Below are 17072 nucleotides of genomic sequence, written 5' to 3' on the forward strand. Positions count from 1 at the left end.
TGCCAACAAAGGTCCGTCTAGTCAAAGCTATGGTTTTTCCAGTAGTCATGTATGGATGTGAAAGTTGGAGTATAAAGAAAGGTGAGCAGCAAAGAATTGATGCTTTTGAACTGTGTTGGAGAAGACTCTTGGGAGTCCCTTGGACTGCAAGGAGATTGAACCAGTTCATCCTAAAGGAAATCAGCCCTGAATATTCATTGGAAGGACTGTTGCTGAAATTCCACTACTTTGGGCACTTGATGCGAAAAACTGTTCATTTGAAAAGACCCTGATGCTGGGAAAATTGAAGGTGGGAGGAGAAGGGGACGACAGAGGATGAGATGTTTGGATGGCATCACTGACTTGATGGACATAAGTTTGAGTAACCTCCGGGAGTTGGTGATGAACAGGGAGGCCTGGTGTGCTGCAGTCCATGGGGTCACAAAGAGTCGGACACGACTGAGCGAGTGAACTGAACTAAACAGAGACAGAGAGGCTGGCATCACATTGAAGGTTTTGATCTGCACAGCATGAATCATGGTAGTTTATTGAGTTGCCAAGGGCAGCAGAGACAGCAAGCCTAGTACCAGAGTCCATCCTCCAGCTAAGGGAGTGTCTGTTTTGTGAACAGTAGCTTCTGCTCCTCGTGCAGGGGCGGTGGTTCCCCACCTGGGAGAGACTGTGGATGCTGAGCTGGCTGTGAATCCTCAGGCTGTTCTGTGACTTTTCTTGAAATAAAACAAAACCACAAATCTCACTCTCTTTCTCTCCTTTGCAACAAATTGAAATCCTTTTTCTTCCCACAAAGAACTTTATAAAAATATCATGTAGGGAAACTTTCAGAGATTTTTTCCCCCCTCTGTTTTATTGAGATATGATTGATATAAAATATTGAGTAAGCGTACAACCTATGATTTGATAGTTTTCTATACTGCACAATGATCAGCAGCAGAACTTTAGCTTACACCTGTATGATGTCACATAATTACCATTTCTTTTTTGTGGTGAGAGCATTTAGATCTGCTCTCTTAGCAACTCAGAGACTTTATGATATCAGACTAGTTTCTAAAATGTGCAGATCCCTATACTGCTTAGAAGAGAAAACATGTATCACCCAGAAAATGTCTTGACTTTTTCTTCCCATTTAAATGTGAATTTAAGCCCCTCCCCATCCTGATCACTCTCTGATCACAAGCCTCAGTGGATCCAAACCTGACTAAGCATGAGGACTGCTTGTCAGGCTTCTTACAAAATACTCAGGTCTCCTCCTAGACCCAGCTGCTCAGAGTATTGGGCACGGAGTCCAGGAATCCCTTATGAACAAGTCCTACAGGGGAGGCTGATGCACAGCCACGTGGGAATCCTGGTTTATATCTTCAATACTAAATCTGTGATCTGAAAGTCAGCAGCATCAGCCGCAAACTTGTCATGAATGTAGATTCTCAGGCTCTACTCCCTACTGTCTAGATTTGGGAGGTCTAGGTGAGCACCAGCATCTCCAGCTTGGTCACCTCACCATTTCCTATAGTTTCCTTTAGTGCATCACTCACCCTGTGCCTCCTGATTATGTACAGCAACCAGACTGAAGCTTCTAAAGAGTAGTCACAATGGATTGTGTTCTGTGAAAAGCATCTTATGAATCCACATCTTACTCAGACAACATCAATACCCTTGTAATATCATCTAGGTCTATATGATCTGGTGAAACATGGGATCTAATCTCAATTCCTCATTCCTCCAGCCACACCTGCCTCCTGGCTCTTTCTTGAACACAGACACTCTCCTGCCCTCATGCATTTGCACAGGCGATTGCCCTGCCCAGAGAGAACTTCCTCTGACATCTGTGTGGACATTTCTTCATGTCCTTCACATCTTTATTCAATAGTCACCTTCTCAATAAGACCTGCACAAATCACATGACTAAAAGAGCCACCTTCCTTGTCCCTACACACATATGCTTCCTCAAAACACTTACTAACCTCTAAGGTAAACAGTCCCTCACTTACTAGGCTCACTCTGCCCCTTCTCACCAGAACACACTTCACAAGACCAACAGGGTGTGTCTGTTGTTAGTTCACTGAGGTTTTCTAGATGCGAAAATGGCACACAACAAATATCAGTTGAATGAATGATAAGTGTGGAGTGCCTCCCTGTTGTAGCGACTGTGTCTTTATTACTGTGACCTCAGGCCACTTGCTCCCTCTTGGCCGCTACAGCACAACGTCCACTCGCATTGACGTCAGTGCTGCCTGTATTTTCCCCACAAGGGCTGATCTCCCATCCCTCCCACACAGATCAGTCTGCACTCTACACATAATGATATTTTCTCTTCAGAAAAGATGATGTCAGGTTTATAGGTCCTATATTGCAAGCTACTGTGAATCTATTAGATGCTGCTTTATAAATCCCCATGAGCTTGGACTGGAGCCAGCACTAGCATTACTAGATCTAAGGGCAGAGAGAGGGACCAAGCTGCAGAGAAGGTAGAAATCCAGCAAGAATTAAGACAAGATGTGAAACAACTGGGTCCCTCCTCTATGCTAATCCCCAAATCTGGTTCCTTATAAAGGATGCAGAAAGAAAGGAAAGAGGAATCCAGGAAAGAGTCTTAGAGCTGGGAGAGATGAGAATTTCTCTCTTGATACCACTGAGATCCTGTGTACAGGGACCCCTTTGTCTTGTGAGGATAATCATTAGTGAAAATGACTCCTGCTGCTGTCAGAGATGAGGACACCCAGGGCAGAATGAGACCAGAACTCTACACATGAAAAAGAACAGTCATTATTCAAAAATAAACTAAATAAGCAAAATATAAACACATGAACACAAAGAAAGGCATGCAGGCAGGACGTAGCATGAACTAGGCTGACCTGGTTACGGGAAGTCTTCACTGTCTATGAACTCTGCCCAGGTGAGTTCTGAGTTCGCAAGAACACAGGTCCTGGTGGGACAGGGACCCCCTGAAGGGACAAAGACAAAGCAGCCGAGAAGATGACCCAGCCAAGACTGAACACATCAAAGCCATGATACACTGGCCACTGACTGGGCACAGGCCCCAACCATGCGCAGCTCCTCACAGTCTCCTCCTGTCCCTCCTGCAACAGACTGAGCACAGCAAGCAGAACAATTCTGGAAGGTTCTCAGGGCTTCCATATACTTCCTCTCTCAAACTTTAGGAATCCTCTCCTTTGCTATCCCTACAACCCTTCACGGCACCAGTTAGAAAAATCACTCTTGTAAATAGATTTTATTTTCAAAGGAAATATGACATAATGACCCAGTGAAGACAGCGATGGAGAGGGTCCAGCCCCGTCTCTGCTGGAACAGGACAGTGGATCAGGGAGGAGAACACAGGTCAGGATGGGGAGAGGCCGTGGTGGGCAGGGATGGGCCAGTCTCCCCACCTCCTCACGTTATGCTAATAGGAGCACAGACACATTCAGATGCAGCTGCAGAAAAGGGAGTCTGGGGATCTGACGTCACAAAGCAGGACCGAGCATCACTCAGTCCCCACAAGGCAGCTGTCTCACACTGTGAGAGAAAAGAATCAGGAACCAGTTGAGGTCAGTCATGTAAGGGCTGACATTCTCCACAGCCCCCCACAAGCTCACATGTCCCACTCAAAGATCCCTGCCACCCAGTGTGTCCCCTCTGCCCCAACCCCTCTCCCAATCTAGACCCTCCAGGGTCTCACCTTTAGGAACCGTGAGAGACACATCAAAGCCCTAGGCACTGTCACCACCTGTGGAAGAACAAAACTAGGACATGGTTAGAACCCACAGGAGAGAAACTAGAGAAGGAATTTTGAAGAGGGTAGCCCCCCATGGCCTCCTGTCTGCACCCTCAGAAAGGTCTCAGGAATCACATCCCTCTGTACTTACTTGCAGCCTGAGTGTAGCTCCTTGCTTTTTCATCTGCAAGAAGAAAATATCACATGAGAGGCCATAGAGAAGACTGAGTCATGAGATCCTAGAAGAACCCCCCAGTCCTGGACCCCACAGAACTTTCTGGAACCAAAATCCAGGACAAAATCAGGAGAATGAAGAAAGGTGCTGTTGGGGCAACTGGACCAACTGCCCTCCTGGAGGTGGGTCCTTAGCAGGGACCCTCCCCTCTGATCTTCATGTGCTAAGAGACAGGCCCTGAACTGGAATTACAACGTGAAAAATCTCTTTCATTTTCACATGTACTTTTACACAAGGGTCAGTGTTAGCATCAGCTCAGACTCCACATGTGTGTGTGGAGGGTACTTTCCAATAACCAGGCAGGTAAACTTTTACTTGGGTTTGAACCTCCCAGGGAGACAAGAAAACTCAAATCCCTCCATCCATTCCCTGCCTGAGTGCTTCTTCCACCAGATTGCAGCTCCAGCCACCACAGCTCCAGTGACCATGAGGAGAACCAGTATAACAATGATGCCTATGTTAGGGACGGAGGGCTCAGGAAGTTCTGTGGAGAAAAGAGAAGGGGCCCAGACCTCAGATTTGAGTCCTGACCTTGCTGAAGGGGTCCAGAAAGGCTCCAGCTTTATCTGAGAAGAAGCTCCACGCCAGCCTCCTCCTTACCCCATCTCAGGGGTCCTGAAGCCCCTTGTGCTGCACATGGCACCTGTATCTCAGCTTCGCTCCAGAAGGGACCACTGGGGCTGCCCATTTCTGGAAGGTTCCATTCCCTGAAGGCCTGGTCTCCACAAGCTCCATGTTCTGGGTCTGGTCCTCCATGTCATGCTGCCAGGTCAGTGAGATCTCCTCAGAGTAGAAGCCCAGGGCCCAGCACCTCAGGGGGACCTCACGGTCAGAGATGGGGTGATGGGTCACATATGTCTTTGGAGGGTCTGTGGAGGATGAATCAGAAAATTCCCATTTAGTGTTACCTCCATGGGTCCCTGAAGCAGCATCCTATGATCATCCTGAGAATAAACAGGACAGTGTGTTTGAAAAGAAGCAGCACAAACACCAGACACCAGCCTGGACTCACAGGTCTGGGCATGTTCCCGAGTCCTTGGAAAGTTCTGGAGTTAGGGTGAGAGCCAAGGTAGGAGGCACCATGTAAGGGAGAGAATACAGAGTAATGGTCCTGACTTGGGTGGAGGCCGAATGACTCAGAAAAGCTGGAGTCAGGCCTCCAAACATGTTCTCAGGTGAGAACTGGCCCTGAGAGACAGTCATGGTTCACAAGATGGCACCCAGGGTGAAGGGGCAGCGCTGACCAGTTATTTCAGGGCTGGGTTCCTGCTTCTTCCCCAAAGAGACTGGATTCCTTAATTGTCCTTCAGAGAAGTGGGGCCACTGGCGAGTCACTCTCTTGTACAGAATGTGAAAACCTGGGTGGATTTCTCCCTCTCCCGACAGGAAGCCAGGGCCCTGTTTTTACAGGGACCCCACTTTCTTCTCCTCGTGGGAAGCCAGGTCCGGCCCGAGGGGAGATCAGGGAGGCCCCGCGCCCCTCGTACCTGCGCGCAGCAGCGTGTCCTTCCCGTTCTCCAGGTGTCTGCGGAGCCACTCCACGCACGTGCCCTCCAGGTCATTCCTACTGTGACGCGCAGCGCCGCCCTGTTCAAGCTTGAGCTTGGAGATCCGAGCTGCCGTGTCCGCCGCGGTCCAGGAGCGCAGGTCCTCATTCAGGGCAAGGTAATCTTTGCCCTCAGAGGCAATCTACCGGAACCCCCGGAGGAGGCGCCTGTCGGGCCCCACGTCGCAGCCGTACATCCACTGGAGGGTGTGAGACCCTGACCCGCCCCGACCACCCGCAGTGATTAAACCCAAACTGAAAATGAAACCCGGTCAAGTCCCGCCGGCTCCTCCCGGACTGGGGGGCGGGAGGATCCCACAGTGTTGGGGTGACCCTCGGACCCGGAGACTCGGGGAGACCCCGGCCGGTCCCTGGGGACGGGGGTTGTGACCTGGATTTCATGGATTTCATGGACACAAGCTTGACTGGCTTTCAGAGCTACATTTTGGAGGCTCATGTCTCAGGTGTAAGTCTTCAAAGTTAGGGTCCCAGATGTGGAACACTTTGTTCTTCAGGGAAAAACTGGCAGTAGTGACTTCCCTCCTGATTGTATATTGTGGCTCCAAGGGTGGGGTTTATGTAGAGATTTTGTCTCTGCCTTTTCTAATCATTTATTTATTTATTTTTTATCTCCTTATGATTTTAGTGTAGGTTTTTTCTTATTCACCTTGTGTGTGGGATTCACCTGACTAGTTTCTGCATTTCTTTTCGAAGGAGTTGTTCTGTGTATAACTGTAGGTTCAGTGTGCTCAGGGGAGGAGGGGAGATCTGGACCCTGTTATGTCATGAGTGAACAGGAACCGTCTAGCCTTTTGAGCAGCTTCCTCTCTCCTCTTTCTCCTTGCCATTTTTGTTTGTCTTTGTGTCTCTGACTGTCCCTCTTTTTCTCATTCTCTAGTTCTTCTTCTATTCAAGTCCTTTAAAAAAAAACTTTATTTTGAAATAGTTGCAGATTAACAGAAAGGTCTAAAGATAGTAGAGGTCTTGAGTACCTTTGACCTTTTCCCTAATGGTTATACATTATATAACTTAATACAATTTAAAAGCTAAGAAACTGACATTGGTACAACATATGTATAGAGTTCCATGTAATTTTTTTCACTTGTAGATTCCTGTAGCTATCATCATGATCAAAATATGGAATTACCCCATTACCACTCACATCTCCTTTGTTGATACCCCTTTGTAGTCACACTCACTCCCTCCCCTCACCTGTACTCTCCATAAACCATCCCTCACTCCTGGGCACTACTAACTTGATACCCATCTCTATTATTTTGTCATTTTGTGGATGGGATATAGCTGGGTTCATATAACATTTAGCCTATTAAGATAGGTTTATTTTCATTCAACATAATACCCTTGAGATTCATCGAAGATGTTGTCTGTATTAACAGCTTATTCCTTTTTTATTGCCAAGTAGTATTTCAGAGTTTGGATGTACCATCATTTGTTTAGAATATTTTAGTTATTTTCAGCTTTTTGCTGTTACAGACAAAACTGCTATGAATAATTGTGCACAGGTTTTTGTGTGGAATAAATTTTTGTTTCTCTGTCATAAATGCCCAAGAGCATGATTACTGGGCTCTATGGCAACTGTATATTTGGTTTTTTAAAGAAATATCCAAGCTCTTTTGTAAAGTAGATGTATCATTTTATATTCTCATTAGCAATGTATGAGTGATTCAGTTTTTCCAAAATGAAGCCAACATTTGATATTGTTCCTAGATTTTTCATCTTGGTTGTTCTAGTAGGTAGATACTCTTAATTGTCTTAATCTGTATTTTCCTGATGGCTAGTGACGCTAAACATCTTTTCATGTGCTTATTTATCATTTGTATATTTGCATTGCTGAGTTATCTGCTCAAGTGTTTTTTAATTGTTTTCTTCTTGCAGAGTTTTGAGAGTTGTTTGTATATTCTAGATATGAGTGTTTTGTATGATAAGTAGCTTGAAAATGTTTTCTTCCAGTTTGTAGCTTATCTTATTTTCCTCTTAACAGAGTTTTTATCAGACCTATGCTTTTTATTTGGATGAGTATTCATTTATAGATTAAAAAATAGATTATGTTTTCAGTGTATTATATTCCAATGTAAAATAAGAATTTTACAAAATAGCATAGGAAAAAAGCATGTAATTGCAAATAAGCATTTCTTAGTTCAGTTCAGTCACTCAGCCGATTCTTTGTGACCCCATGGACTGCAGCATGCCCGGCTTCCCTGTCCATCACCAATTCCCAGAGCATACTCAATCTCATGTCCATCTCGTCGGTGATGCCATCCAAACATCTCATCCTCTGTCGTCCCTTTCTCCTCCGCCTTCAGTCTTTCCCAGCATCAAGGTCTTTTCAAATGAGTGGGTTCCTCGCATCAGGTGGCCAAAGTATTGTAGCTTCAGCTTCAGCATCAGTCCTTCCAATGAATATTCAGGGCTGATTTCCTTTAGGATGGACTGGTTGGATCTCCTTGCAGTCCAAAGGACCCTCAAGAGTCTTCTCCAACACCACAGTTCAAAAGCATCAATTCTTTGGCGCTCAACACTCTTTATAGTCCAACTCTCACATCCATGCCAGACTACTGGAAAAATCATAACTTTGACTAGATGGACTTTTGTTCGTAAAGTAATGTCTCTGCTTTTTAATATGATGTCTAGGTTTGCCATAGTTTTTCTTCCAAGGACCAGGTGTCTTTTAATTTCATGGTTGCAGTAACATCTGCAGTAATTTTGGAACCCCAAAAAACAAAGTCTCTCACTTTTTTAATTGTTTCCCCACCTATTTGCCATGAAGTGATGGGATCAGATGCCATGATCTTAGTTTTCTGAATGTTGAGCTTTCAGCCAACTTTTTCACTCTCCTCTTTCACCTTCATCAAGAGGCTTTTTAGTTCTTCTTTGCTTTCTGCCATAACGGTGGTATCATCTGCATATTTGAGGTTATTGATATTTCTCCCAGCAATCTTGATTTCAGCTTGTGCTTCATCCAGCCCAGCTTTTATCATGATGAACTCTGCATATAAGTTCAATAAGTATGATGACAATATACAGCCTTGAAGTACTCCTTTCCCGATTTGGAACCAGTCTATTATTCCACGTCCATTTCTAACTGTTGCTTCTTGACATGCATACAGATTTTCAGGAGGCAGGTCAGGTGGTCTGGTATTCCCATCTCCTTCAGAATTTTCCACAGTTTGCTGTGATCCACAGTCAAAGGCTTTGGCATAGCCAATAAAGCAAAAGTAGATGTTTTTCTGGAACTCTCTTGCTTTTTTTATTATCCAGAGGATGTTGACATTGTTGTTCTCTGGTTCCTCTGCCTTTTCTAAAACCAGCTTGAACATCTGGAAATTCACGGTTCACTTACTGTTGAAGCCTGGCTTGGAGAATTTTGAGCATTACTTTGCTAGCATGTGAGACGAGTGCAATTGTGCAGTAGTTTGAGCATTCGTTGGCATTGCCTTTTCTTGGGACTGGAATGAAAACTGACCTTTTCCAGACCTGTGGCCACTGCTGAGTTTTCCATATTTGCTGGAATATTGAGTGTACAACTTTCACAGCATCATCTTTTAGGATTTGAAATAGCTCAACTGGAATTCCATCACCTCTACTAGCTTTGTTCGTAGTGATGCTTCCTAAGGCCCACTTGACTTCTCATTCCAGGATGTCTGGCTCTAGGTGAATGATCACACCATTGTGATTATCTGGGTCATGAAGATCTTTTTTGTACAGTTCTTCTGTGTATTCTTGCCACCTGTTCTCAATATCTTCTGCTTCTGTTAGGTCCATACCATTTCTGTCCTTTATTGTGCTCATCTTTGCAGGAAATATTCCCTTCATGTCTCTAATTTTCTTGAAGAGATCTCTAGTCTTTCCCATTCTGTTGTTTTCCTCTATTTCTTTGCACTGATCACTGAGGAAGGCTTTCTTATCTCTCCTTGCTATTCTTGGAACTCTGATTCAAATGGGTATATGTTTCCTTTTCTCCTTTGCCTTTAGCTTCTCTTCTTTTCACAGCTATTTGTAAGACTTGTCAGACAACCATTTTACCTTTTTGCATCTCTTTTTCTTGGGGATGGTCTTGATCACTGCCTCTGGTACAATGTCACGAACCTCTGTCCATAGTTCTTCAGGCACTGTCTATCAGATCTAATCCGTTGAATCTATTTGTCACGTTCACTGTATAATTGTAAGGGATTTGATTTAGGTCATACTTGAATTGTCTAGAAAAGGTCAGTTTTCATTCCAATCCCAAAGAAAGGCAATGCCAAAGAATGCTCAAACTACCGCACAATTGCACTCATCTCACATGCTAGTAAAGTGATGCTCAAAATTCTCCAAACCAGACTTCAGCGATACGTGGACAATGAATTTCCAGATGGTCAAGCTGGTTTTAGAAAAGGCAGAGGAACCAGAGATCAACAATGCCAACATCCTCTGGATAATCAAAAAAGCAAGAGAGTTCCAGAAAAACATCTACTTTTGCTTTATTGGCTATGCCAAAGCCTTTGTGGATCACAGCAAACTGTGGAAAATTCTGAAGGAGATGGGAATACCAGACCACCTGACCTGCATCCTGAAAATCTGTATGTATGTCAAGAAGCAACAGTTAGAACTGGACATGGAACAATAGACTAGTTCCAAATCGGGGAAGAAGTACATCCAGGCTGTATATTGTCACCCTGCTTATTTAACTTATGTGCAGAGTACATCATGAGAAACGCTGGGCTGGAGGAAGCACAAGCTGAAATCAAGATTGCTGGGAGAAATATCAATAACCACAGATATACAGATGACACCACCGTTATGGCAGAAAGTGAAGAAGAACTAAATAGCCTCTTGATGAAAGTGAAAGAAGAGAGTGATAAAGTTGGCTGAAAGCTCAACATTCAGAAAACTAACATCATGGCAACTGGTCCCATCATGTCATGGCAAATAGATGGACGAACAGTGGAAACAGTGGCTGACTTTATTTTTCTGGGCTCCAAAGTCACTGCAGATGGTGATTGCAGCCATGAAATTAAAAGACGCTTACTCCTTGGAAGGAAAGTTATGACCAACCTAGACAGCATATTAAAAAGCAGAGACATTACTTTACCAACAAAGGTCTGTCTAGTCAAGGCTATGGTTTTTCCAGTAGTCATGTATGGATGTGAGAGTTGGACTATAAAGAAAACTGAGTGCCGAAGAATTGATGCTTTTGAACTGTGATGTTGGAGAAGACTCTTGAGAGTCCCTTGGACTGCAAGGAGATCCAACCAGTCCATCCTAAAGGAGATCAGTCCTGTGTGTTCATTGGAGGGACTTATGTTGAAGCTGAAACTCTAATACTTTGGGGACCTGATGCAGAGAGCTGTGTCATTTGAAAAGACCCCAATGCTGGGAAAGATTGACGGCAGGAGGAAAAGGGGACGACAGAGGATGAGATGGTTGGATGGCATCACCGACACGATGGTCATGGGTTTGGGTGGACTCCGGGAGTTGGTGATGGACAGGGAGGCCTGGCATACTGTGGTTCATGGGGTTGCAAAGAGTCGGAGACGACTGAGCGACTGAATTGAACTGATGGACCTAACATTCCAGGTTCCTATGCAGTATTGCTCTTTTCAGTATCAGACTTTACTTCCATTGTCCATCACATCCACATCACATTCTAGATAATGTCAAATTATTATCCAATGTTATTTTTCCAGTTAATATTTGCACAACATCAAGATGGAAATGGGAAGAAATGTTAATTTCAGGTCTGTAATTCCCTCCATTTCTGGACACCCTATGCAATACTAATCTTTACTCGACCTCCTTATAAATATTACCATGCAATTTAACTAGTAGAGAGATTACTGAGAAAATTCTATTCTAAGAGTATTTTAAGGAAAAGATAATTTTCCCTATGGTTAAAATATATTTTAAAAAGTGTATTTATGATTCTATGGGAAATGCTTGGCTATAGCATGTAAATTAGTTGTGGAAGATATGTATGCTTGTCTGATTAATGACATAAAAACCAAGATACTTCAAACCTGAATAGCTTTCCCTTAGATATACAACTAACTAGAAGTTGTCTATTACTCTGAAAGAAAATGTGTTCTAGTGGAGAGAAGAGATTGTATATTTTTTGAAGCTGCTTTTGATGGTTTTGGCCAAAGCCTTCCATGGACAGATGCTAATTATTCCTGCCTTTTGCCTGTATAGTCAAGTGTATAAGTTGTTTTGAAATTAATTGATCTTCAAACTTCAAAACACACAATATCCATCAAGTTTCTTTCAGTTTACTTTAAGGATTATAGCTATCTTGTTTAACTCAGTCATGTGGAAATAAATGCAAAATTGAGTTGAACTTAAACAAACCATGGACGTTTCACTTAAAAAGTCAATAATTTTTCTGTTTGTTTATGTAAATCATTACAACTTTCAGATAGAAATTGAACAATGTCATAGAGGACTGGTAGTTTTTCCTTACCCATATTAGAAGTTTGGGAGTAAAATGTGGTGGTTGGCCTTTAATATATTTACCTTAAAGATGAGATAGAAACTGCCTAATTGGTAACTCTGTGATTCCTTAAAAGTTGGTTATGAATATTAGATAAAAATTAATTTACATTTAAAATTAAGTAACTGAATGAGTTCTTATTTATATATGGATAATTTTTTTTGCAATTGTATGAAAAAATATCAAGTGTTTAGTAAAATATCTAAATCATTAAAAGAGGAGAGTTAAGATAACTGAGAAATCAAGGGAATTTCTGACCTCTGTCAATTATAAGAAGTTATAAAAGAGGCAGATTAAGTATCCTCTTGCGTTCTCCTTGATATTCATTTTCCCTGAGGATTGTCATCTCTGGGCAGCTAGGTGACATCAGCCAATTAACAGTACAGGACATACATTCCCCAGAGACTTCAGTCGGGTAAACTGTTTTCACCAGATCACTATGTTGCAGTTTCATACCAATCTCATGCTTTCATAATGAGCTCTCTGTCATAGAGCCAAGGCATTATATTCAGAAGGAATCCTGAGAGTTTGAAATTGCCTTCCTATGTCATCCTACCAGCTAGACAGAATGCCAATCTTCAGGACCCTGTGAAGGTATTTGAAGTTATCAAGAGAAAGCATCTTCTTGCTTAAGGAAAATTAAGGATATCCCAATTCCGAGTTGGTAGAGTCAACCTGTGTACCCATTTCATACAATCTGTGTCCTTAGTCTACATACACAGGTTCCAATGCCCAGTACTGTGTTAAAGGCAGGAACTGGAAATGAGATAGGGAATGAGCTTAGTACACTCACATAAGGTGGATAAGATTAAGAGGACTGGATCGTGATCTCTTTGGTAATTTAAGAATTGGTAAGTTCGTTTGTTTTCAGTTGCAAGTGTTCCTTAAAAGCTAATTTGAGTAACATACATGTCAGTTGGCAAAAGAAACAGAAACTCCTATAGAAATTCATCAAATTTAAGAACTAAACTTAAGTGTTCCTTATGGAAGCCAACTTTGTGTTCCTAGACATTTCATCCTATTGTAGTGTATTCATTATGTCTCAATATGGATATATGAAAGAATTTAAATTCAGGGTATTTGGTTGTCATAAAACATGTCCTTCAGTAATTGAATAATAGCATATATGTGAATGTGAACATGTTAGACTCTACACTTTCATTTTTTCCTCAGCTCCTATTTGCTCTGAAATTACATAATGTTTCTCAAAGTGTATTGTCAATATCTGTAGTTTTAAAATGTTCATTTTTCTCAAAGAAATGAACATACGCAATGTTCCAAATGCTAGTTTGACAGTTACAGCACTGAAGGTCCATTTCATGGTTATTGTGTCAATGCATTTTTGAATTTATTGTTAATGAAAAACGATCATTCTCCAACTGAGGAGAAATATCAATTTGAGAGGAGAAACATGGGTCAGAAAAGGTGATCTGAATGTTTAATTTATTGGTGAATAAGGCAAAAGACAATTTTTTGACGGACTTGCACTGAGGTGATGTGCAGTGTACACTGGTGCCTGTCCTTTCATCTTTGCACACAATTATGAATGGACTCTACATTTTGTATGAATGGACTTTAGGTTTTGTATGAATGCTTTCGGTGTCCAGCTCAGATCTTTTCTACTGGCTGGTGGGTGCACCGGTCCACACCATATTTGTAATGAGTATTGACTGATAGCTTCAGAGCCCATTCCTTCTTCAGAAAATTGCCATCAGTTGAATGGGAGCCGCATCGCCAGGAGGTCTCCTGAACTTGGTTGGGTCAGCTTGCAGTCAATGACAGACTCTTGGGATATATAAAAGGCTGTCTTTGGGTCAAGTGGAGCTACATCTGACACAATGCACGCTTCATAGCTTGTTATTCTGTATACTAGTAACTCGTCACATTTAAGTGACTAGGTATTTAAATTAACATGAATTAAATTTGAATTTAAACTTCAGTTCCTTAGCTGCCACCCTTGAAATGCTCAGTCAGCAGCATGTGGGTAGCAGTGATTGTGTTAGTGAAGATAGAATACTTTTTATCAGCAGATAGTTCTGTTGGACAGTCCTGTTCCAGATTTCTCTCGGATCAGGCTTATGCTATTCCATTTGTGATCACATCCTTGCTTGGCATTGTCCACTCTATTTTGCTCTTTGCTTCTCTTTATCCTGAGAACATTTGATCAATAAACAGCTTGCAAAGGACTTCCTACTAAAGCCTCTCTTTCCCAACCTGGCCAAACGTTGTCCATACTGATTAGAACTGTTATTTCTCATACCATGATAGATCCACTTCCTCCTCATTTATAAGTCCTTCATTACTATTAGGGACCAGTCCTAATGTATCAGAGATAAGCCAAGACAGAAGGATTATTAAGGCAAAGGTGATTCAGTTATGGCTCTGAGTCTGCACCTTTTCAGGATTCCTTGAGGAACTGGATAGGGTAGAGTTTGAACTTTAAATTTGTCAGTGAATGTTGCATAATTTGAGATACCTTAAGAGACATTATCTTGAGATCTTCTGTCTTTAAGATGTTTGGTTTGCACAGCAAGTAGCTAGTTTTCTTGAAATACTTCTTCTTCCACTAAAATGTTAGTTATGTCTCAGTAATATACGTCGACATTCTAGGAATCAGTGAACTAAGATGGACTGGAATGGGTGAATTTAACTCAGATGACCATTATATCTACTACTGTGGGCAGGAATCCTTTACAAGAAATAGAGTAGCCATCATGGTCAAAAAAAGAATTCGAAATGCAGTACTTGGATGCAATCTCAAAATGACAGAATGATCTCTGTTCATTTCCAAGGCAAACCATTCAATATCATAGTAATCCAAGCCTATGCCCAACCAGTAACACTGAAGAAGCTGAAGTTGAACAGTTCTATGAAGACCTACAAGACCTTTTAGAATGAACACCCAAAAAAGATATCCTCTTCATTATAGGGGATTGGAATGCAAAAGTAGGAAGTCAAGAAACACCCAGAGTAACAGGCACATTTGGCCTTGGAGCACAGAATGAAGCAGGGCAGAGGCTATTAGAGTTTTGCCAAGAGAACACACTGGTCATAGCAAACACCCTCTTCCAACAACACAAGAGAAGATTCTACACATGGACATCACCAGATGGTCAACACTGAAATCAGATTGATTATATTCTTTGCAGCCAAAGATGGAGAAGCTCTATACAGTCAGCAAAAACAAGACCAGGAGCTGACTGTGGCTCAGATCATGAACTCCTTATTGCCAAATACAGACTGAAATTGAAGAAAGTAGGGAAACCACTAGACCATTCAGGTATGACCCAAATCTAATCCCTTATGATTATACAGTGGAGTGAGAAATAGATTTAAGGGACTAGATCTGATAGACAGAGTGCCTGATGAACTATTGATGGAGGTTCGTGACATTGTAGAGGAGACAGGGATCAAGAGCATCCACATGGAAAAGAAATGCAAAAAAGCAAAATGGCTGCTTGAGGAGGACTTACTAATAGCTGTGAAAAGAAGAGAAGCAAAGGAGAAAAGGAAAGATATTCCCATCTGAATGCAGAGTTCGAAAGAATAGCAAGGAGAGATAAGAAAGCCTTCCTCAGTGATCAATGCAAAGAAATAGAGGAAAACAACAGAATGGGAAAGACTAGAGATCTCTTCAAGAAAATTAGAGATACCAAGGGAACATTTCATGTAAAGATGGGTTCGATAAAGGACAGAAATTGTGTGGACCTAACAGAAGCAGAAGATATTAAGAAGAGGTGGCAAGAATACACAGAAGAACTGTACAAAAAAGATCTTCATGACCCAGATAATCATGATGGTGTGATCACTCACACTCAGCTAGAGCCAGACATCCTGGAATGTGAAGTCAAGTGGGCCTTAGGAAGCATCACTACGAACAAAGCTAGTGGATGTGATGGAATTCCAGTTGAGCTATTTCAAATCCTGAAAGATGATGCTGTGAAAGTGGTACACTCAATATGCCAGCAAATTTGGAAAACTCAGCAGTGGTCACAGGACTGGAAAAGGTCAGTTTTCATTCCAATCCCAAAGAAAGGCAATGCCAAAGAATGCTGAAACTACCACACAATTGCACTCATCTCACAGGCTAGAAAGTCATGCTCAAAATTCTCCAAGCCAGGCTTCAACAATATGTGAACCATGAACTTCCAAATGTTCAAGCTGGTTTTAGAAAAGGCAGAGGAACCAGAGAACAACAATGCCAACATCCTCTGGATAATCAAAAAAGCAAGAGAGTTCCAAAAATCATCTACTTTTGCTTTCTTGGCTATGCCAAAGCCTTTGACTGTGTGGATCACAATAAACCGTGGAAAATTCTTCAAGAGATGGGAATACCAGACCACTTGATCTGCCTCTTGAGAAACCTGTATGCAGATCAGGAAGCAACAGTTAGAACTGGACATGGAATAACAGACTGGTTCCAAATAGGAAAAGGAGTACATAAAGGCTGTATATTGTCACCCTGCTTATTTAACTTATATGCAGAGTACATCACGAGAAACGTGGGGCTGGAAGAAGCACAAGCTGGAAACAAGATTGCCGGGAGAAATATCAATAACCTCAGATATGCAGATGACACCACCCTTCTGGCAGAAAGTGAAGAGAAACTAAAAAGCCTCTTGATGAAGGTGAAAGAGGAGAGTGAAAAAGTTGGCTTAAAGCTCAACATTCAGAAAACTAAGATCATGGCATCTGGTCCCATCACTTCATGGGAAATAGATGGGGAAACAGTGGAAACAGTGTCAGACTTTATTTTTTTGGGCTCCAGAATCACTGCAGATGGTGATTGCAGCCATGAAATTAAAAGACCCTTACTCCTTGGAAGGAAAGTTATGACCAATCTGGATAGTATATTAAAAAGCAGAGACATTGCTTTGCCAACAAAGGTCTGTCTAGTCAAGGCTATGGTTTTCCCAGTGGTCATGTATGGATGTGAGATTTGGACTGTGAGGAAAGCTGAGTGCCGAAAAATTGATGCTTGTGAACTGTGGTGTTGGAGAAGACTCTTGAGAGTCCCTTGGGCTGCAAGGAGATCCAACCAGTCCATCCTAAAGGAGATCAGTCCTAGGTGTTCATTGGAAGGACTAATGTTGAG

At 42.3% G+C, this 17072-nt stretch overlaps 1 pseudogene; it reads right to left on the minus strand.

The window, feature by feature from the left end:
* Positions 1-3267: 3267 nt before the first annotated feature.
* Positions 3268-5759, minus strand: LOC122429821 (annotated as a pseudogene).
* Between the last annotated feature and the right edge of the window lie 11313 nt (positions 5760-17072).

This window comes from Cervus canadensis, chromosome 28, assembly GCF_019320065.1.
Source record: "Cervus canadensis isolate Bull #8, Minnesota chromosome 28, ASM1932006v1, whole genome shotgun sequence".
NCBI lineage: Eukaryota > Metazoa > Chordata > Mammalia > Artiodactyla > Cervidae > Cervus > Cervus canadensis.